Below are 22,458 nucleotides of genomic sequence, written 5' to 3' on the forward strand. Positions count from 1 at the left end.
ATGGTGTGGGTTAGGGGCAGGATGTCTGTGAGACGCTTCCTGGAGCTCACCTAGAGGTGCTGATGGGTGCGGAGATGAAGATATGCTGGCTGGAGGCCTGGGGCACAGAGGAATGACAGGCTCCTCGAGAAACTGCGTGCGTATGTGTGTTCACCTGTGTTTACGACAGCGTGTCCGTGCCCACATATGCATTTGGTTGATTGTGTGTATTTGTTTACGTTCATATAAGTATTTGTGGCATTGAGGTTGTTTTTCTGCAAATGCTTGGGTGTAACGCTGGGACATACTTTGCATGTTGCTTCACCAGAGATTCATTGCTGTTTCCTATATGTTGAACTCGAAGTGCCCTCACAATACAAAGGGTAGAGAGCAGCATAAGGATATGAAAATTATGGGTTCAAGTCCCACAGAAAGAGTCCTGCTCTAGGACTCTCTGTGATAAAGTTTTTAACTGAATTTGCTCTTGGAAAATGTCCGGCTATATAAATGTGTAAAATGTGTAAAACTGACAGAAGGCTCTGAGATGTCTACACACATATACAGATATAACCACACACACACACACACACACACACACACACACACACAGAAGGACACAAGACAGCACGTTACATATTCACACATCTCCTCACAATCGCTGTCCTTCCTCAGTCGTTTCTGATGACACAACTGTCACGTGGATCTAGCGGATAACACTCAGACCTCAGGGGATTTGTCTGCCCAGGATTCATTTCCATCTGGGGAGACTACTTCCTGTTTTATTCTGCATTTCCACCCTGGTTTAAACATATTCAAGGTTCAAATAATTCAGTAAAAATTACATAAACTATGAATATATCTTATATAGACAACAGCCTGCCCATTATCTGGTGTCCATAAAAGGCAATGCAAATTGTTAAAAAGCAATATATAGACAGCAGGCTATTCCTGTGTGTATCTTCTGCCTCAGAGTTATAAATAGTTTGTGTTTCATTCTATAAATAAAATTAAATAAAGGGGTGGGGAGGGGTTTAACACAGTAAAGACAGCAGTCATTAAAGACAGCAGTCATTCTCTGTGGCCTAGCTCACCATTGTGCTCCCGATGCAGGAAAAAGCTGTGGGGTCCGGATGTATGGAGAGAAAATTCCACAGCTCTGCACCCCCCACTGGGTGGCCACGGCCTTTGGCTATGGGCTCATTTAGAGTGGCTGTAGCTTTGCAAATATGATGATGATGATGATAATGATGATGATAATCCCCGCCCCCAATGACAAAACAATAAGTGAGTCGCTTTCAAGAAGCTTAATTCAAACTGCATATGTAAGTCAAAAAAGATGAGTTTTAACTTATCGAGTCACATTGACATTTATAATATGGGGGGGGGGAGGGGGGTTCATGTGGGACAAGGCCGTGCCCGTGATGTAGGACTTACTGTCCAAAGTCTAGGACGGAAAGTGGACCTGCTGATGAGGATCGGAGGGAATATCTCTGCCAGAACACCTGTGTGTGTGAACGGGTACACCTTACCTTATGGGGACACAATGTCCCCACAACGTGTTGAATACCCTTTATGTGGACCAGTTATATTTTATAAAAATCTGTGACTGTAATGAAAAAACTAAAAATGTAAAAACTCTTGTATTTTGCTTGGTTACTTATGGTTATGGTTTGGGCTGGATAGGGGTTAAGGTTGTCATAGTTAGCATTAGCATTTTTCCCATAGAAATGAATGAGTGGTCCCCATAAAGATATGTTTACCTGACATGTGTGTGTGTGTGTGTCTGTTTGAGTGTGCGCTCACGCGCGCACGCACGTGTTTGTGCATGTGTTACATAAGTGCAAGTGTGCGAAACTATTCAGCTACAAAGCAGTTATGCAATAAGTAGAAAGACAGCACCAGCGTCATTCCAAAGTAAATGAAGTTTAAATTGAAAATGAATCAGGGCAGAAGAGTAATAAAAGTATGACAGAAGAAAACAAACATTCTCATTACCTATGATTACCTGCATACTTCAATCACCTGTGATACTACAGCTCCAAAAGGCAATGCTGTCATCTTTAATTACAACAGCAAGCAGGAGGACATAGCAGCGCAGAAAATCTGTATAAATCTTCATGGATTAGATGAATAGGAGACATGAAGTGAGTTGCTATAGATTTTATGCGGTAGTGAGACGGTCCCACGTTCGTATAATTATTTCTGGGTATTATTGGTACTTAACAAACTCTAGGCAGGGCATTGCCATCTTACAGAAACCAGTACCATGTGAAGAAGGACACGGATAATTTAACCTATGATCTCCAGGCGAACTGCCAAGTCTCTAAGAAAGAATGCCTCAGTTGTTGTTTTTTTCTTTTGCTTTTCCTATGAAGAAAAATTGATTGATGGCAGTATTAAACGTATTGTTTGAAATGCTTCCCAGGAAATGTTTGTTTATTCTTTTATTTTGGGTAAATTGCAATTCGTTTCTACATGCAGGCATGTCGTTTGAAAAAAGTTTGTACCCAAAATGCCCGAAAGTTTAAGCTGCGAAGAACATTCCGGGGCTGTTTCAGTACCACTGTGTTTGAAGCTGGGTTCTCCCAGTATGTCTGTGTTGGAGCTTACCTGTTCCACTGGGCTTAGAGTTTGAGACATGGCATCAAAACTATATTTTCCAGCATCTGCCTGGTGACTGCTACTCATACGTAGCATCCCTGTCCCCAAAGCAGTCAAGGAAATGTATGGGCACTCCTGGGAAGCAGGTTACCGATGGCCAGGCAGTAGCATTTTGCAGGATGCATTTTCCCCTTGAGTTAGCTAATAATTGAGTTAGATATTCTAAATTTAAAATGCTTCGATGTGGATTTCTACCCATTGTGCTTAAATCTCTGAAGTTTCTAGAAATAGCTGCTTCATAAATAATCAGAATGAGAATAGTTTTTTAAAAAAAAAAAAAAAAAAAAGGTGTGACGAGAAAATGCGTGTGGAATCCATGGTGACTGAACATGATATTTACATCTTCTTGGGGGATTTCATGCCAGTTTCAGTCGCGGTCACATGATGGACCCTGAAATGGACTGTTGTTCAGGTCTTGCTGAGTAAGGTGATCAAGATGAAAGAACGATATTTCATCACCAATGAAAAACAAGCAACAGTGGAACAGTTAACTGCCCCAGCGGTTCATATAATAACCTCAAACTCTGTTATTGGAAAATAGATGTGTCCGCCTCCATGTTGCTCTCAGTTTTCACATTCCACGTTGTGCTAATGTTTCCATCTGTCATATGAACATGAGCCCGAGAAGAAACGTAGCTCAACAAATGATTCTTTCATATATAGGCTTTTTTTTTTGCGATATTGCCTGTCCGTCACTGGGATACGTGCTGCTTTAACTGTATCCCCCTGTTGCTGTGACTAGCGCTGCGTTTATTGTCTTCAGAGAATAACATAGTGGGCAATAAGTAGGACACAGCGCCATCTGTATTGTCGCCGTGTGTCCCCGACGGAATGACAGAGCCCTCTGACTATAGGAGTAGGCATCCTTCTAAATAACAGGACACCACACTGTCTTTGTTTCTGATTAAATAGCTGTCACGCAAATGTTCCGCTACACTTCGCCTTTGATGTTGGAGTTACTGTTTGTGTCTGCCCTGGGAGGGGCTCTGTCAATGGGAGACCAGGCATCCAGAAACTGCTAATTCCATAGCATGGAAGAATAAACTTTAGCAGAGAGGCAGGCAACACAAATGCCTGTGGCAGAAAGCGTTAAGTAACTGGACATACCTGAACTTTAAATTGATCCTATTCAGTTTTAAAGGAACTTAAGTCTCAGAAGTAGTACTTCAGCAGTGTCCTTGAGGACACTCTTCCTGAGGGCTATGGAATACATTCAGCGTGGGAAATTTGTGAATGAAAGCCTGGAATTGCTAAGCAAAACGGCCATGTCTGGGAGACTCCCTTTAGAGACATGGAATGTTGATGCTGATGATGATAGGGGAGATGGCTCAAAATTCACAGGAAGCTCTAGAAAGCAACTGTGCGTGTATCCTGCAAAAAAAACAGTCAAGCACTGCAACAATTGCCATTTGATTCAGATCGATGGAACTTCAGACTGCTACATTCCTGAGGGACACTGACACTCTGTGATTAACAGGAAAAACATGTGATGTCACAAGTGATGACCATCAAAAAGAGCGCATGATCTTCTGGGTGATTGCCTTAGACTAGCTAACGACATATCAGTGAATAGCCTAACCACACATGCTTGAAACCCTGGAGTTTAAATAGCTGGATGGTGTAAACAGTCATGTTTTTTCCAGTCGTGTATGTTTGGTCTACAGAGTATTTGTGGTCTACAGCACAGCTGTGTTTGGGGGGGGAGGGGGTTTAGTTCCACTATGCATAATACTTTACAGTCCATCATTTCGAAAGACAGTGTCTCTGAGCAGGTCTGGGCATGGAGTGGACCCCGTTGATAAGTCATACGAGTATATTAAGCAGTTCTGGTCCCTCTAATGACTGTTGTGTGTAGAAATATGTCAGACTGACGTCATTTTCTGAAGTAACTCAAAGTTGTCCTCTTCCAGACAGTCTTTTATAGCAAAATGTCCACCTCACTATATTTGTTCAATAATGTTTTCATCACTTGTTAATGCTTATTGCCTTATATTAAAGGGGCCTGTATAGAACAGGAGAATGACGGTGCTGCAGGTCATTACAATATAGTAACCAAACCATAATCGCCTTTACCAAGATCTCATTCGTCATAGACCATTATACACAACACTGAAAGCAACAGGAGACTGGATGTGGAATCTTCCGACAAAGGAAACCTTTGATCTTTGATCTTCTACCCAAAATTAACGGATGTTATACCACAGACTACGTTCCTCAACTTGCATGACTCTGGACTTGGGTGAGTAGGACAGTCAGATCTGGTCTCCAGAGAGCCATTGCTGTTCTCTTTTAAGGAATGGAAAACCTGGAGTGAGCAGATTACCGTATTTTATCCAGTAGTTTAGTAACAATGACTGATGTGCTCATTGGACATTTGCGGATTGCTCATGACAAGCTGGTCACTACACATGACCTGAAAGTGACGTTTCTGTGTTATTTATGGCATAATAATTTCTGTTTCTACTGCAGTGTGAGAAAATCCGGTGAAATACTACATGTAGCAGTGATACAATATCTCCATTGTTTCCTGTAAAAAGCCGACATCCTTCCTGGTCTTATTCTTCTCATGAATAAAGGGAGATTGGCTGCAGGAGCATGGCCTGGAAATAGTCTTGAGTGGGGAGAAAGTCCTCGAGTGGCCCAGCAGAAGGCAGTACTACTGGCATTTCATGGAAGGTTCATCTACCATTTTGTTTGATTTGTGGACTGAGACAGAAGGTCCAGTTGTGAAACCTGACTAAGAGAGTCTCTGATAGGCTGACCATCGGCATAAGTCTAAAGAGGAGGACACCTGTAACCAGAGGAGGACCAAGAATCAAAAAGGAGGACATCTGTGTCCAAAAATGAAGATTAGAGGTCAAAAAAAAAACACCTGTTTTCAAAAAAGGAGGACTAGGGGTCAAAAAGGAGGACCAAGGGTCAAAACACAGGAGGTCTGTGTCCAAAAAGGAGGACTACGTGTCAAAAAGGAGGACCAAGGGTCACAAAGCAGGAGGTCTATGCCCAAAAAGAAGGACTACATGACAAAAAGGAGGACGAAGGGTCACAAAGCAGGATGTCTGTGTCCAAGAAGGAGGACTACATGTCAAAAATGAGGACCAAGGGTAAAAAATCAGGAGGTCTCTGTCCAAAAAGGAGGACTACGTGTCAAAAAGGAGGACCAAGGGTCAAAACACAGGAGGTCTGTGTCCAAAAAGGAGGACTACGTGTCAAAAAGGAGGACCCCTGTGGAGTGAAAATAGGACCAAGGGTCACAAAGGATGATGCCCAAGTTAAAAAAAGTCTTGGTCCAAGGTCCAAGGATCAAAAAACAGGATGCCTGTGTACAAAAAGGAGGACCAAGGGTCAAACAGGAGGATACCTGTGTCCAAAAATGAGGACCAGGGTTTAAAAAGGAGGACACCTGTGTCCAAAAAGGAGGTGCAAATATCAAACAGCAGGAGACCTGTGTCCAAAATGGAGGATCCAGGGGCTCAAAAGTAAGACACCTGTGTCCAAAAAGAAGGACATCCATTACATCCATCACACACACTACAGAAGTCAAGAATTATCTCATCATCCCGATAACGGCATAACAAAAAAATTATAATTGCAAGCATGGCTTGGCTTCTGTAGTCTGCGCTTACTCTTCCAGGGAATTAAATTTGCTTCTAATTCATTACACTTAAGAACAGAAGATGAGGGAGTGAATGAGGCTATTGAGTTGTAAGCTGAAAATGGCTCTAATACCAGTAGGACATCTACAGAAGCACCTATGAACCAGTAATTCAACCCAAATAGTTTCATCTCTATACATGGATAACAATTCTGAATGTACACAGGATGTCCCGAAACCTCCACAGCTCGTCTGGCACCAGAGTCTGATGGATTTTAATTGAAAGACTTATTCATTGTTTAAGTTTATTTGTGATTAGCAGTTGTTTTGAGATCAGGGCACAATAGAATTTAAAAGGGTAAAAACCTTATAATCTGGCAAATGATACGACAGACTCTTGGTCTGATATAAAGTCACCCCCCCCCGCCCTGAGTGTGTATTTTAAAACTTTTCTCTGAAGTTCTAGAGCTATTTTGGAAAAAAATATATACTCTGACACATGGACTGTGACATCATAATGTCACAGATACACAATATCCATATATCACTTTAGGGTGGGATATGCACTGGGAGTGTCCCTTTATGAGAACCACAGCCTTATCCAATTGTGGTGAAATCTGAAAATAACACAATGATCCGAGCTGAATGTTTTGGTGATGCAGTTACCTGCATGCAGTTTCAGTTACAGTAAGGGTTCATGGGGTTTGGTGAACAGTACCTCAGGGCAGAATTTATGTTGAGATAATTCGTCCAGCCAGCGGAAACCGCAGTGACTCACCTGTAATTACCAGTGTCCCAAAACGCAATTCTCAAGAAATCGTACCTGGAAAGGGCCGGGTAAAACCCCACACTGTCTCCACCCAAACCTGAGCCACGCTATTGCTTAGCGCGTCGGGCACAAGCCAAGAATTAATCAGCCTGGTGGAACAAATCACTCATGCATTATAATCAACCAGTGCTGCTCATCTTCTATCTGTCCTTATTTATCGGTAAGACTAGAAGAGCCAGTGATTTTACACCAAGCACAGCTATTAGCTATAATGTTGTCATTAGCATTATAAAGTCTGTCAAATCTGTCGTTCAGCTGCCTAATTTAAACTTAATGATTTGTAAATGTGAGTTTGTGGGAAAAATTGCAGAATACAGACCACTTAGATTTAAGTAATAGTTTCTGAATATAGTATGATGCATATTTTGACTTGTTCAGTGATTGTTGCACTGGGCTGCTGCTGTGTTTTTATTCATTTCTGCTGATTAAAATCCAAGGGCGAATTATACTGACATGTCTTAGGGGGTATATTTGTGTCGTAGTTCTATAAGAAAAATGTAAAAGAGTTGACGTAACTGTATTGTGGTACATTATGACAGGACAGGTGCTGTGTGTATGCATGCTCTGAAGGTCACTGGTTTGAATCCCGTGACTAGTAAAATGATTCCACTGTTGGGTCCCAAAACAAGGCCCTTTAAGCCCTAATTGCTCCAGGAATGCCTGCTGGTGCTGCTCTCATAAATGCACATCACTTTGGACAAAAGCCTCCGTTAAATAATGATACACACCCTTAAATTGCTGAATGGTAGATACTGCTCACATATGAACCAAGGTGATGCATTTGATATTTATTCAATAAATTTCATAATTGCTTCCAAAAGATCTGTCACTTGATGTTCGAACATGTACAGTATAGTATATCATGTCAATCAAATCGTGCTAAAAACTGTATTCATATAAAGGTTGTTACTAAATGCAATATACACCTGTGATTTTTGTCATTCTTGAACCACGTTTTATTAAATTTGTCATTTTTTCTGTGGGTAATACTAGTATATAGATAGTATGTAAGAAATAAAAGGTTCATACATCTACAATAGAATTTAATTATGGTCAACTTAAGTAAAAAAAAAAGAAAACTAATCTAATCAATTCTGAATAACCTGAGTTATTGATGTCTATTACTGTCCTATCAGCACCCAAATTGCTGTAACACTTGCATTCACAAATACAGCTTATAACAGCATTCAGTCTCACAGACCCTATTTGTCACAGATACTTAGAAATCTGGAACCTATTTGCCTTCTCATCAACTTCGTATTGTAATACACCTTCAATTCACAAGCACCGATCAGGCTCAGTCCCTGCCTTGTCCTGTCCTGCCTGTTTCTCTATTTGGCCAGCAGGTGTCGCAGGCCATCCTGTTCCTTCCTCAGTGTTGTAGCTCCTTTCTTAGTTCCTGGTATGTTCTTTAGCTCCCTGGACTGTTGTGTTGCTGGATAGGCTAAGTGAACAGCCAAGAACCAGGCAGCTCCCCTATCTTGGGCTCAAGGCTGGACACAACTGGATACTTTGGATAGACGGCTCATGGAAAATCTTGAGGCATTTGCTTGTGTAAAAATGTTGCAAATTTATTGGTTTCATAACAAAAGCCCATTGATAAGCAATGTTTAACATCTTAAGCACATATTTTCTGCACAGACATTTTATTTTTGTTAAGTGCCATGATTTTTTAACTACTGTCATTTTGCTATTAATTGCAATTGTAGTCACTGGCTTCAAAGGGATACTAAATACAAATGTTTGGAGTTTAATGTTATTGCAAAGGTGTCACTAATTAAAAAGCACCCAATAAGACTGCTTGTCAAGGAACTTTTTAAATCGGAACAACTATTTTAGAACAATAATTTTGGTAATTAATGTTTTATTTAAAACTACTGGTTGTTTGTAATGTGGTATATATTTTTAAAAACAAGTGAATAAAGTAATGTTTTTTATTATAAAGCCAATAAATTTTCAATATCTTTTACTAAATTAAGGAAGCATCTCAAGGCTTTCTGTGAGCACAGTACCTTGATAACTGGGGTCTTAAATTTTTGTAGGATCCCTGTTCTTGTACCTTTGTAGTTATCCCTGTTTACATCTAGTTTTATGATCGTTTCAACTTAATTCCCTAAGGCTCCAGTGCAGCGCCGGTGCCTAGTATTTGATTGTAACTACCCACACCTGTTTCTTATTACCCATAATTCATAGTGTTTGGTTACTTGTGAATGGTTCTCACCTGTCTCTCGTCTAATCTTGTTATCTGTGTATATATGTGCCTGGCCAAAATCAGTTGGTCATTGTATGTGCTGTTTGTGTTACCTGCCTGTGTATTAGTTGTAGATGATCTATGTGTTTAATATTTGTTATTTGTTTGGTCCTGCTGTTTCCCTGATTTGAGCCTGTATGTTTCCTCGTGTTTGGTTTGACTTTGTTTTAGTCCTTGATTGCTGCTGTGTTTAGACCCCTCATGCTCCTTTTGTTCCTTGTTACTTTTGCATTTAACTTATAATAACTTCAGATGCTTTTTTTTTTGCCTGTAAGTCGTCCCACCGATTGTCATCTGTCATGCCCTGCTGCAACAGCATCACAAATATCCAGCACTATTATGGTAGCCAAGTTTATTTGTGCATCGCCTTGCAAGTCCTTATGTAGACCAAAATACAAATTCATAGCATCTGTAATCCATATATTTTACTGTAGGTTGCAGGTAACTCTTATAGATGAATGTACCAAAGGAAGACGCTTGTGCTGTAAAACAATATGTCACTAGTGCATCGCATACCCTGCAGGTATCATGCACAGGTTAAAAATGCTTTTAAAATGTAAGTCTTTTCATGATGCTATTAAATAAACACGTCTGATTAAGTTTAAGTCAAGAGATCTGTTGTGTTCTTGGACGCCACCAAAGCTATGCTAGTATACTTCTACAGTACGTGTCTCAATGAAGCACAAACATACATGTACAGGCTTGTGATCTTGGCTTGCACATATTTCAACATGATGACATCAAGCTTCCCAGAGAGCCAGAAAGTGGATTGACTGCAGTGGGTGTTGTACACAAGATCCCGTAACTCGCTCCGCTTGATAACCCGAGGGGTCTATGTCTGTTTCATTCATGTGCTTCCCACGATGTCTATGCCTTCCAGTAAGCAGGCTCTGCAGATGTTCCACTCAGTTCCGGTGCAACTCCAGGTCTCACATTGTATTTATTTGTTTACTACCCTCAGTGACACAAAGCACCTGCTTTCCATCCGCCTGGGTCAGACAGCAGACACATTCATCAAATTTCTATTCTCCTGCAAAGTGCAGGAGTCGGGACTGATTCCGCCTTCCTTGTGTCTCTATTTATTAGTGCGGCGTGCTGCTCTGTGTCTTTATTAACTTGCATGAAACAGTGTTTCACAATCTTGTCCTCGAGGGCTGACAGACAGTTCACGTTTTTGCTCCCTCCTACTGGGAGCTGGGAGGGAGCAAAAACATGGACCGGCTGTGGGTCCCCAAGAACCAGATTGTGACACAGCATAAAAGAATGCACATCTGCATATTACAAAATACTCATGCTCCTTTAGCACGCAAAGATAAAAACAGTCTTGCTATTTTGGCACTGTAACTGTCTTCCTGATAGGGAAGATTTAGTAATTAGCGCAAACTATCTACAGTTCCTGCTTTGATTTTCACATGTCCTGTGCCAACCCAGCTTGAAGGCACCAAAGCAACAGACTTTTTTGTTCTGTTTTTGAAAATGTCTCCACTGCCTTGTACTGGATAATATGCGTTTCGGGCTTTCTATTAACTATCTGAAGTTTTAAGCTGCTCTTTAACGTGCAGAGTACCTGAGACATGTCTGTAACTCTATCCCAGTGTACCAATAACTTAATAAAACGGAGATGTCTGGATAACAATGTCTGATGAGTAAATGCAATGGAATGTAAATATAAATGCTATTGTAAATTTTATGGCTGTTTTGCTTAAGTCCTGACTAAGCTTACCCTGTGTTATTTTCCCATGATGCACTGGTAGACATCCGGCTTAGAGCCAACCATCAGTGTAGCCCAGGTCATTTGATGGCCACCACAACAACGTGGTCATTCTTCTGCTCGCTCTTTGCTTTCCCTGAACCATGGGAGACAGGCTGACCTCATGTTCTCTGAAAGTGTTCCTTATTTTTCCATCCACACCCATCACGCCGTGACTCAGACGTGCTCTGAGTGCTTGTGTGTATCAGCTTGTAGGCATAATCACCTGGCTCTGTGTGAGGATCACAACAAGAGTGTGGTTGATGAGAGGCGTGAAGGTCGGACCTGTTTAGCTGCGGGGTTCCGCTGTCATGCTTGCTAATTTCCTCGCTCAGTGACGCAAGTAAAAACATCCCGTCCTGTTTGTTGGCTGAGGAGAAAGATGTGCGAGTCCAAACTGTCACACAGCACGTAGTGACCACACGGGGGGGTTGGGGGCGAGCTCCCAATGCGTTTTCGCATTCTGTCCTCTCTCAACCCTGCCACCTCCACCCTAAAAACTCGCCCTCTCTCCCTCTCTCTCCCTCCGTCGTCTCCTTGTTGTCTAATGAAGAGTCCTAAAATAGCATCTGAGGGAGAGAGGCTGAAATGGGGGAGAGGATTTTTGTTGTGGTTTTTTGTTTTGTCGCGCAAAAATCCTGCAGACACAAACAGCTCTCCAGGCAGTGCTTCATCCCTCTCTGGACCGTAACGGGATCGCCGAGGTCCGTGAGGCAGCCAGACCCCCAGCCTGGATGGCCTTTAAGTCTCATAGGTGACCTGTGGAGAGGCTGAGAGTGGGATGTCCAAAACAAGTTTAATTTGAGGGTGTTGCTTGCAGGCCCTGGGGTCCGCAGACTCCTTTCCTCTTCCCGCTGGTTCTTGAAGAGAAGTCCTGCTGATGGAGCAGCAGAGCTGCCAAAGGCCTCGTTTGGGTTCATCTGAAGAAAACTGTCAGGGGGGAGGACCAAGGAAAGGAGAGAGCTGCCAGCAGCGGTGCGGCATGCACAGTGACGCAGCTCCGCAGGCTGCCCGTTTGTTTGTTTTGCTTTTAGTTGTCATTGCGGACGATCTCGCCGCATCTCGGCGCCCTGGCGCTAACGTTCACACGAGTGACCTCATGCCTGGAGGATCTGGCCCCAAAGGCCGCGGCCAAACTCCGCCATACCCTAAGCCCCGCTGCGCTAAGCCGCGCTGACCACGCCAGAAAGTACAGCGACGGAGAAAAACAGCTTAAGTGTAATCGTGAGAACAGCGAACTGCAGCGCTGCAGCCAGCTTTTCTTCAAAGATGTACAGTCGCTCTGTGTAGCTTTTCATTTTTTGATAGGGCAGCCAGATGAAAAGCCGGCTGACATCTTCAAATCTCACCCAGTCTGGGCTCCATTTATGTACTAAGCTCAGTGCTGAATCTTTGAGGTAAACAGGTTTTATTTTAAGGGATGGAAAGGCTGACAGTATCGGGACTCCAGCATGATCTGTAACTAAAAGTATGTTCAGATCCTTAAGCTTGTAATGCAATGCATCCCAGTACTGCCTATGCTGGTTTTCGGTCCAAATGAGCTATTAAATGACAAGACTTAACCAAATGACTAAACTTACATTTCAGATTTTAAATGCTTATTTATTTAAATTCTTGCAAAATCAATTAGCTGTGAACTCACCAGATTGCTGTTGGGAAATGTAATGTTGAAGAAATTACCAGATAATTACCAGACAATTATGGGTTTTTCTCTTTAAAACTATTAATAGAGTGTTTATTGATTTTAAATGAGTGAATTATCAATCTCTTTCAGCCCTAAATAACAATGAAATAAAGGACTGATCACGTGAATCAAATAATAAATTTATTCTCTTTTCTGCATATTCAGTCTTATGATAATGGAAACCTTTAATGCAAATTTAATTTCATTTCATTTCATTTAACAATTTTATAAAAATAAATGCAATCATTTGAGTTAATCTAGTATACAGTATAAATAAAATTTATAGCAAGTCCTCGAGTAACTTTTTCAGTCACATGATTTTAAGTTTGCAAAGCATTCGGTTAATAGCTTGAAACAAGTCTAATTATTGAAGGGCTCAGCTAGAACAGAAATCAGAACACACAATGGGTCAGGAGGACCAGGGCTAAGAAGCGTCATTGTATGGAAAGTGCCTTGAGGAATTCAGCTATTCCACAGCATTCTGAGAGGGTGAATAGCCTGTATCCAGGCTGCCCTTAGTCCTGGTTTGCTTTGGGTTGTTCATAGCCTGAAGGTGCCCTCACACGCCTGCATTTTCATTCTGAGAGCTCAGGGATGGCTCTCCGTCCCCTGTGGAGGAACTGTGGCCTGGAGGCAGGGGTCAGTGGGCGGCCAGGAGACCCAGGGTGGCTAGAAACAGCTCAATGGCCTAAGGCAGAGGGGGCAGTCCAGCTCTCTATCTGAAGGACAGCGGGACACACACCGGTGTAGGAAGCGTACCGTTAATCTGCAGAGTTAACTGCTTCAGATCCAAAAAGAGAAATGATGAATATGCTCTTAAAGCATTTGGCTCGGATATAAGCAGCTGCTAAGCATTATAATGACAACATAATTCCAATATAATAGTAATAACAATGATAATAATTCACTGCAGTGGTCCGTAAGCCAGGAAGTGCAGATCCGCTGGAAAGAAGGGAGACTGGCGGGAGGGGGGGGTTGTGTGTAAGACAATCGGCCAGAGATCTATGTCCCAGCCTTGTAAACAGGAAGAGATAGGAGAAGGTTCCAGAAGGGGGTTCCCAGCAGTGGGCCACGGGTTGCACACTTCCACCGGGAAGACAGAAACACTTTCGTCAGCTCCAGAAGGCGGCTGAACAATCAGGTTCTGCTTGCCACATCCTATGATTGTGAGTGAGAAAGCGAGCCCTGGACGTTTCTCAATCCGCCGCACACCTGTCCCTGCCGCTGTGTCCTGGTGAATTTCCACACTGCTCCGAGTCACCAGGGCCGCCGACTCACACCCTCCATCCCGAGAACACTTACGATTAAACAGGCTCAATTAATTACTCAGTCCAGGATAAGTTATTAAAATAAAATAAAATGATTAGTTTCAATAGGGTTGGCAGGTGAATGAATGAATAGATCAAAAGAGTAAAGGTTCAAATCACAGGAACTTCTATTCTATTGTAAGAACAGACTTTGTTTTTTTCAGCTTCCTTCAATAGATGATCCTATGCCATAATGCATTATAGTGTAAAAAAGGCCCTTTGGAAAACCAAAGGCAAAACAAGGCAGTAATATCTATCATTTTTGTTGACAGAAAGCCAATATTTTTAATTTCAAATAAATATTCTGAACAGGTTTAGAACAGAATGTCTAGCTCAGCTGTGTTCAGTTAAATGCCTTTGTAGTCAGCTAGCCTGTCCTTTCTTATCTTCTGAATTTGAACAATTTATTTTAAGCTTACCTTACCTTAAGTGGCCCCAACAATCATCGACCAATGAGTGCAGAACTGTGCAATTTCAGGCTCGGTGCTGTTCTATCTTTGCTGGATTTTAAAAACTAACAGCCTCACCATGAACAAATTATTTACTTGGTTAGACTATGCCACTGGAACGATGCAGGCTAGAACCCCCCTGCATTTCCTTCTGGGTGTGCTAGGGGGCGATACTTGCCTTGGTGAGCACATTTAATTAATGTAAAATGTCTAATTAATCCTTTGTGAATGCTTAATGAAACAATATTGGTATAATCCGCCTAGAGCTCAATAAACATTCACAGCATAATATAATCATGGGCTTTAATGAGTGGTCCAGTTAATTAACCGGTATTACACGTCTGCTGTTTTCTCGGACGTGTTGATTGTGGCACTGGTGGGTCCACGCATGTCGTCTCTGTTGCTACAGAAGCATTCAGAGGGCTGAAGGCATAGGCCAGTCACAGCCGGGGGGGGGGGGGGGGGGGGGGGGGGGGTTGACGAAAACAAGCTGGAGGATGCTCAAAATAGGCCCCCGTGGAAGGGGAAGTCTAAATCAAGCCCGGGCAGGAAGAAAAGTGTGTGAGCCATGTAAACAAATCAGGATATCCTACTGTTGTGAAAGGCCTCACATCCCAGCCCTGAGTTTACACGCTCACCAACTTCAGAATGCATTTATTGTGTAGTTTACTTGTCAACAAATAAGAGATAAATGACACTAATATGACGGAATTTCAAATTAGATCAATTCAATTCGATTCGATTCCATTGTTATCGCGTATTTCAGACTCCATTATTAACAAAAAGGTGATGCCAGGCCATGCAGCGGAATAGTGAAAGTGACGCGTTGTGGAGACATTAAAAAGCGAAGGAGGGTAAGGACATGGTCAAAGGGCTTAGAATATCACTACATCTTGATTTACATAAACTGAAGGTGATGAGGGATGAAGAACCAGAGCAGGTGCAAATGCCTGGGGGGTGCCTGACCATCCCGTGTGAGCTCCCAACGCGAAAGTCAATTGTATGAGCCAGTTATTAAAAGTTCATATTAAGGCATGTTACCATGGTGATCTGGATCCCACCTGAGACACTGGAGAGTGCCGAACGTCGTTCTTTCCCAGGAAGGCAGAGTGACAGCTCCGGATCCTGGTGCCCACGTTGGGGCAATGTTCTGGGCCCAGATGTGGCCCTTTTGGATGTGGACAGGAAACAGGTGCCTTTTCTCAGCTACTCTCCCTCCGTCACGCTCTCTCTCTTTTTTCCTCCCTCCTCTCCATAAGGCAGCTGGCTTTCTGCACCTCGCTTGTGTGACACCTGCATTGCCCCATTTGTGGTTCTTCCTCAGCCTTCCGGCCACAGCCGAGTGTGAGGCCATTGTTCCCGGCCGGGGGATTCAACTTGTTCCCCTTCTCCCACCACAAAAATCTCCATTCACCTGCGGACCCGAGCCCCCTCGATTCCTCCAATGAGGGCCGCTCTTCAAATGGGCTTCGATTTCCCCTACAAATGTCTCTATATCCTTTGTTTCCTCAGCCTCCAAGCCCATTGTGATTTCAAATGGAAACCTTTAATTTACAATCACAGCACATATTATGTTCACATTGTGATGTATTCTCCTCTGGCTGCTTCAGAAAATCCCTCATAGAGCAGTTGCCTGGCAGAACCAGAATCCTCTGGTGGTGCTGAATACTGGCTGAATTAACAGGGTTAAATAAGAAGCACCCTAATGGGTATAAATTGCATAACGTATCAACTGGTTTGGGACAGTTAAACTGCTCTGCATTACTTAACTGGTTAATCCATGTCTATGGCTACTCTTTCGAACTGAAATCTGTACTGATATTTAATGCAAACCATTTAGCCCAAGTAAAAGCTAATGCATATTCTTTAAGGTTTCCAACCCCAAATTAATTAAATTACCAGACTGTTCTTCAATGAATGGTGTGTTTGTTCTGTGTCTACATTTTGTTCCACTAATGATATCGAGAGGGTGTTTCATTATGGGTGGTTGCTCTTTTTGATCTATTTCTGACTTGAATGACCTACCCCTTGGTTGTTTGTGACCATAGTTCGGTATTCTGTTCTTCTCTTGCTTTATTGATTGTGATTGTTCTTTAAGGCAAAAGATATACATACGTGGCTTTGGAATTTTTTTGGTGTTTAAGGGAATAAGTTACATTGTCATTCGGTGTTTTTGTTTTTTACTTCTTCTGCACTGCTTTGGTGAAAATGGGCTCCCTATCTATGACTCTGTGACGGTAAATTGCAATTGATATAAATACTTTTCCCAGCTTTGAATAGAGATGAAGGGATTCAAAATCAAAGTGCTTTATGTGAAAATGGCAAATGCTAAACACACATTCCCACACAGATGCATTTTCTCATAGAATATAGAGATATGCATATAATATATATATTTTTCTGTTTCTATAATTTATGAAAGCAATAATAACTAAATCATGTCACTTGTGTAGAAATTTTTCCCAACTTGTTGCCACCTATTGGTCAGATGTGTGCATTGCAAGACCCAAGACAGCAGCACTAAGTCACACAAAGCTTCCCTACCTTCACAGGTTCTCCTGACCTACTGCGGTCACCACATCTTCTCAGGCTGCTGAGCCCCACCGATGATCTGCTACCGAAATGGAGAGCAAATGCAATAGCAGCCTGGAGCTCTGGTAAATTAGGCAAAGACACTTCCATTCACTCTGAGGCCAGTACAGTACCAAGAAAAAAAATAAGAAACAGCCTCTTTAAAAAGTGAATGTTTACGCCTCTGACAGAGTCCATGGCCTTTCTGGACATCCGTCAGGGTGTTTAGGAGCAGTAGGTTCTATATTCATCAGCATGCCTTCAAAACCCAGATACATGACTTTCCTGGCAATTTGTCTCATCTCAAGAGCGGGTGGCCCCTAAAGGTTGTAAAGGTGACAGGATGGGCCAACACCAGCTCACATCAGCACAAGCCATTCATCAAACTTTACCGCCGCTGACTTTATTAGAAGGAAGCAATTACGACAAAGCTGGCCTCTCCTTGACCTCACAACTCAGATTAAATTGTTGTCAAAGGTCAGGGTGGAGCCTTCGCTTTTCAGCGCCGAGTTTCAGCACCCATGCACTCCTCAGGACTCTGCGCAAGGCGGACTTGAGGGTACAACTGAGGTTTGCAGTTCAGGCGTCCATGTGCTTCAACATATGTGCACGTTATGAGTTTGAGGCCAAGGTGACATCATCTGCCCATCCATTTTCAGTGACAGTTTATCCAGTTACGGTCATGTGATCTTATCCTGGGAAACCCTGGACTTACGGCTTTGTGCCAGTCTGTGGCAGGGCACTAACACAACAGATGCGAGTCACTGGTTCGCTTGAACTGCATGTCTTTGGAGTGTGAGAGGAAATGTGCCAAAACACAGGGAGCACAGGCTTCAGACTGCGGGCTTGGCCTGAAATGGAACTAGCAACGCTGGAGGTGACAGGACAATGCTGTCTAATGAGCCCGTGTGTCACCAGCGAAATCATGATTTATTAACAGATAATGGTAGTCATCTATTTCCACAGAGGTGGAATACAAAGGAGGAATAGTATACGCAGAGATCCTTACGCCCCTATGGATCCATTATAACAACAACACTACAGAAAGACCTCAGACTCAGAGGCGGGTGCGCTCAGAAATAGCCTATAAATTAAGCAAATTTCAAACGCCCTATTTTGGTGATGGGGGGATTTAGCATGAAAGCCTGTCTGCTCTTTTACAGTGTGCTTCTTTCATCATATCTACTTCACTGTTGTGACAATCCCCTCTCAACCAATGACATCACAAGACCCAATATTTACAGTTCAAAGACTTCAAGCCAAAGTATCAAAGGGGAAGAACGGCGGAGGCAAAAAGAGGCGACTCCTCTTCGGTTGTGTTTGCGAAAGACCCTTCGACGTCCTGACCTCCTGACCTTCTGGTACCTGAAATGCTGATGTGATCCCACCAGCTTTTAAATTCCATTTAAACTGGTTTATTTAATTTGATTTTAACTCAAATGAGTTTGTGCGATGTTATCACGTAAACAGGCAGCACACAGGGTTTAGTTTGTTCTGTGGCATGATGTTTGTGTGGGGTGTAAGCCAGCAATGTGTGGGAGATGCAGAGTAGCGACTGATTTTGAGCTGGAGGTCGATCCACGGTTAAGAGGAACCGACCCCTGAGGCAATGGACCTGGGTGAATGGGGGTGGGGGGCTAAGGTGATGATGCTAGGATCCGGCCTGCTGCCCATCTGCCCTCCTGCCCATGCTGCCCCATCATGTGGTGACCCAAAGTTGCAGTTGGGACAGACCTGTGGATGCTTAATGACCGAACTCTGACCCTTCGCCCTCAGAAACTCGATACCCTTTCAGAGACGAACCTCGCAGTCATGGAGAGATTATGTTCGGGGGAGAGTGCATGAACAGGAGCACCCTCACCTCGCCCCCTAGTGGCGAGTTCTTGGATGTACAGCTCAGCCCATGCCCGTAGCTTTTCAGCAAGACGAGATGAAACCGGTCTCATCAATACGCTCTTTTGTTTCCTGGTGCTCATTAGAACCCGTCCCAGTTCCAGTCAAACCTTTCTGGCAGAGAAAGGTAAGATCCTCAACAAAGACATCTAGGAGCAGTCTGATGCTGTCGTGATGCTATGCTTTGCTTTGAGACATATTAAACCTGTTCAGTGCTTTGTAATTTAATGCCGGTTGAGTAACTTTAGGCAAAGTTTCATCAACATTTGTTTTTCTGAGCGTGGCTTTTTTTTCGCCCTGCCTCATTAGTGCAGGAGTGTGGCAGTTTGATGACGCATGATTCCCTTTATTTGTTATTCCATTCCTGCGTTCCTCTACTAATTCATCGGCTGCAGGTTCTGTTACATTCCCCATCTTACGAAATGCTGGATGCCGATCCCAAGACCCAACGAAAGGGAGAAAAGGATGAAGAAAAGGGGAGAAAGCTCAATGTGAGAAAGGAAAAGAGGGAAAAAGAGTGGAAAGGAACAGAGAGAGGGCAGGATGGAGAAAGGTAGAGAGGGATGGAGAGAGAGAGACAGGCAGAGGGAGGGAGACAGGGGCAAGGGATAAGGGAAGACAAAGAGATTCTGTGTGGTTATATGCAGCCTTGGGGGGCAGCGGGACAGCAAGGCTATTTTCTGTGGGTCCACAGTTGCTACCCCCCTCACCTTGCATTCCTGCTCTCCTGAGCTGGCCATTGTCTGCATTCTTGGCGGTGGGGGTGGAGGGGGGGCAAATGGAACATCGTTGTTCCAACTGTTGGTGTAAATTCTTCGGGGACAAGCTGCACCCCCCCATCTCCAACAGCCCTTAGGGCTCAGATGTATCAGGGCCTGTGTGGGGTACAACTCAGTGAAGGCTTCCTTACTTTCCTGAAGTAAATAGAAATCTGCTCATTAATTAAACATTAACCACACCCTGATTTTACTGCCTGAGTTATGTCACGGTGGAGAGAAGATTAAAATACTTCGCTTCAGAAAGGAAGGGTGGACAGACGGAAAGAGACAGAAAGAGAGGATGGACAGAGGGAAAGCGAGTTGGAAAGAGAAGATGAACAGAGGGAAAGTGAAACAGAAAGAGAGGATGAGGAGAGGGAAAGCAAGACTGAAAGAGAAGATGGACAGAGTGCAAGAGAGATGGAAAGAGGATGGGTTACACTCAGCTTTCAGGAAAAAAAAGTTGTAGACTCCGTCAAGCTGCTTTATGAGTTATTAGCTATGAGTGTCCCAGCACAGTGACTCTGGGTGGAGGGATAAATATTTTCCAGCTTCCTTCTCATCCAATAGGAGCTCCTCTCCCTTCCGTGAGTGGCTGCTTTAATGCCCCTTTCAGGTTCTCTGTTCCAGGAGGCCCTTGAGTACAGAGTGTATATAGATGCCTCTATTGTGGAAACTGACAGACCTCTGGATCAGACACTAGTTATGTCTTGGATCAGCCTGATCTCTTATTAAAGGCCTTTTATACTGCATATCCCTAAGTAAAAAAAATGTTTGACCTTTGATCTTTGTCCATCCTTTTCTTCCAGTCAAATTTCAAATGTATTGATGAATGTATCCGGTTTCAGTCTAATTCTGCTGTAGTAAAAGGTAGAAACTTCAGTAGAGAGAACATTGGTGGAGAGATCCTGATTGCTGAGAGTGTGTATCTATGGGGATTGGGGGGGGCTGTTTGGCCATGATGAATGGAGCTGGTGACGGAGCTTCCTGATGGTACTGATAGCCCCTGTGGCAGGGGTGGGCAGGAGGGCCCAGGACACTGGGGTCCCTGTGAGGACAAGAGGAAGGGCCCATGAAAGAGAAAAAGAGAGGGAGAGAAGCGCTGAGAGATGGATCACAGCCTGGGGGTGGGACAGAGGCGCCTGAGTGACCGAGGAAGACGAAGATGCTGCTGAATTTCCCTGAGATGGCATCGTTGATGCTCAGAGACCCATGACCTTTCACCTCCTACAGTACAACCCAGCCTAACAGATGGACAGCCAAGGGGCGAGCGACGTATGTAGAGATACAGGAAGGAGTAGGGGGGCTTACCCTACTTTCAATTTACCTCAGAGGTCAAAAGTCTGAGCTGGGAATGACGTCACACCACAGTTAACCGTGATCCAGTACAAGAAGTCAGAGAGCCGTTTAGCAATACCAGGGACCTGTTTTCAAAAAGCAGGATTTCTTGCTTAGCCAGACAACTTGCTGAATTTAAGGTACCCCGGTTTAAATCTCCCTTATCTTCCTATACTTACATTTAGCCCAGACTACCTTAAATCCAACAAGTTATCCAGCTAAGCAAGAAATCCTGCTGTCTGAAACAGGCCCCAGTTCTAACCCGCGTAATTGTGAGCCATTGTCAGCAATATCAGTTGTATTTGTATTTTGAGCATACAAACACCATAGCAGCACATCCACAAATAGCGGTCGGACAGTTCTATGTCTATGGCCAATTTAATGAGAAACAAATAAGACATAAGTGTTAATAAACAGTTTGACACTACAGCTTTCACTTCTACTGATAAAGTCATCATGAATTCTGAGGTGAGGGCTGCAGAGGTTCCTCTGACTTTCCGAGTCGAAATTCCAACTTCGAAGTGCAGAAGGAATGCAGTGTAAAAGTTCAAGAAGCATGATTCATTTTTCAGAAATGAACGCAGGTATTAGAAAGTTAGAACGGTAGGGAGTCACCACCCAAAGCATGCAAATACAGATACTGCATGGAATACATAGAGTCGTAAGAACATAAGGTCTCTGTATTCCATGCAATATCTATGCCAAAAAGTGAGGTCTGACTGCTCACACATGTACAAGCAGGCTGTAGCTGGTTCTGAGCAGGCCACAGTAACTGGTGTTCATCGCACAGTGCATGGCTCTCTGACGCTGCCACAACCGAGAAGCAGGCTCTCTGCATGCGAGCGGTGAAAGAGAACCTCCAGAAGAAAGGAAACTGTGCTACGATGATAAGAAAAGTGATAAACAAACAGCCGCATGACTCTGACTGCTGCTGAGCGCTGACAAGGCCCCCTCCGAAAGCGAATGCAAACAAGGGACTTGTGCAGCGTCGACATCCACGAACTGGGGTTCTGTGGGGCACCAGGAGGCCCTTCCGCGATGTGGGAGAGTCATGGGGGCTGAGGGGGATATTAAACAGGGAATAGCAGGCAAAAAAGGATCAATACATCGAAGGTTCCATGAGAAAGCCGACGGTACGCATTCTGGGGCCACTCATATTTAAAACATCCACCCAGTGATGTTTAATAGCTGTAACAGCTTGTTACCCAGATCATGGGGAATGCATTCAAGAGCCACCTTTCATATTTCAAGTCTCAACTCTTGTTTCATCCCATTAATAATTAGGCAGCCACCTCACAATGGTATTCAAAACGTCTATGACCAAAGGGGACACCACTGTCTTAGAGTTGCCACTATTTTGGTTCAGTGTGGTTACACTGTATGACAAAGGGTG

This window comes from Brienomyrus brachyistius, chromosome 9, assembly GCF_023856365.1.
Source record: "Brienomyrus brachyistius isolate T26 chromosome 9, BBRACH_0.4, whole genome shotgun sequence".
Taxonomy (NCBI): Eukaryota; Metazoa; Chordata; class Actinopteri; order Osteoglossiformes; family Mormyridae; genus Brienomyrus; species Brienomyrus brachyistius.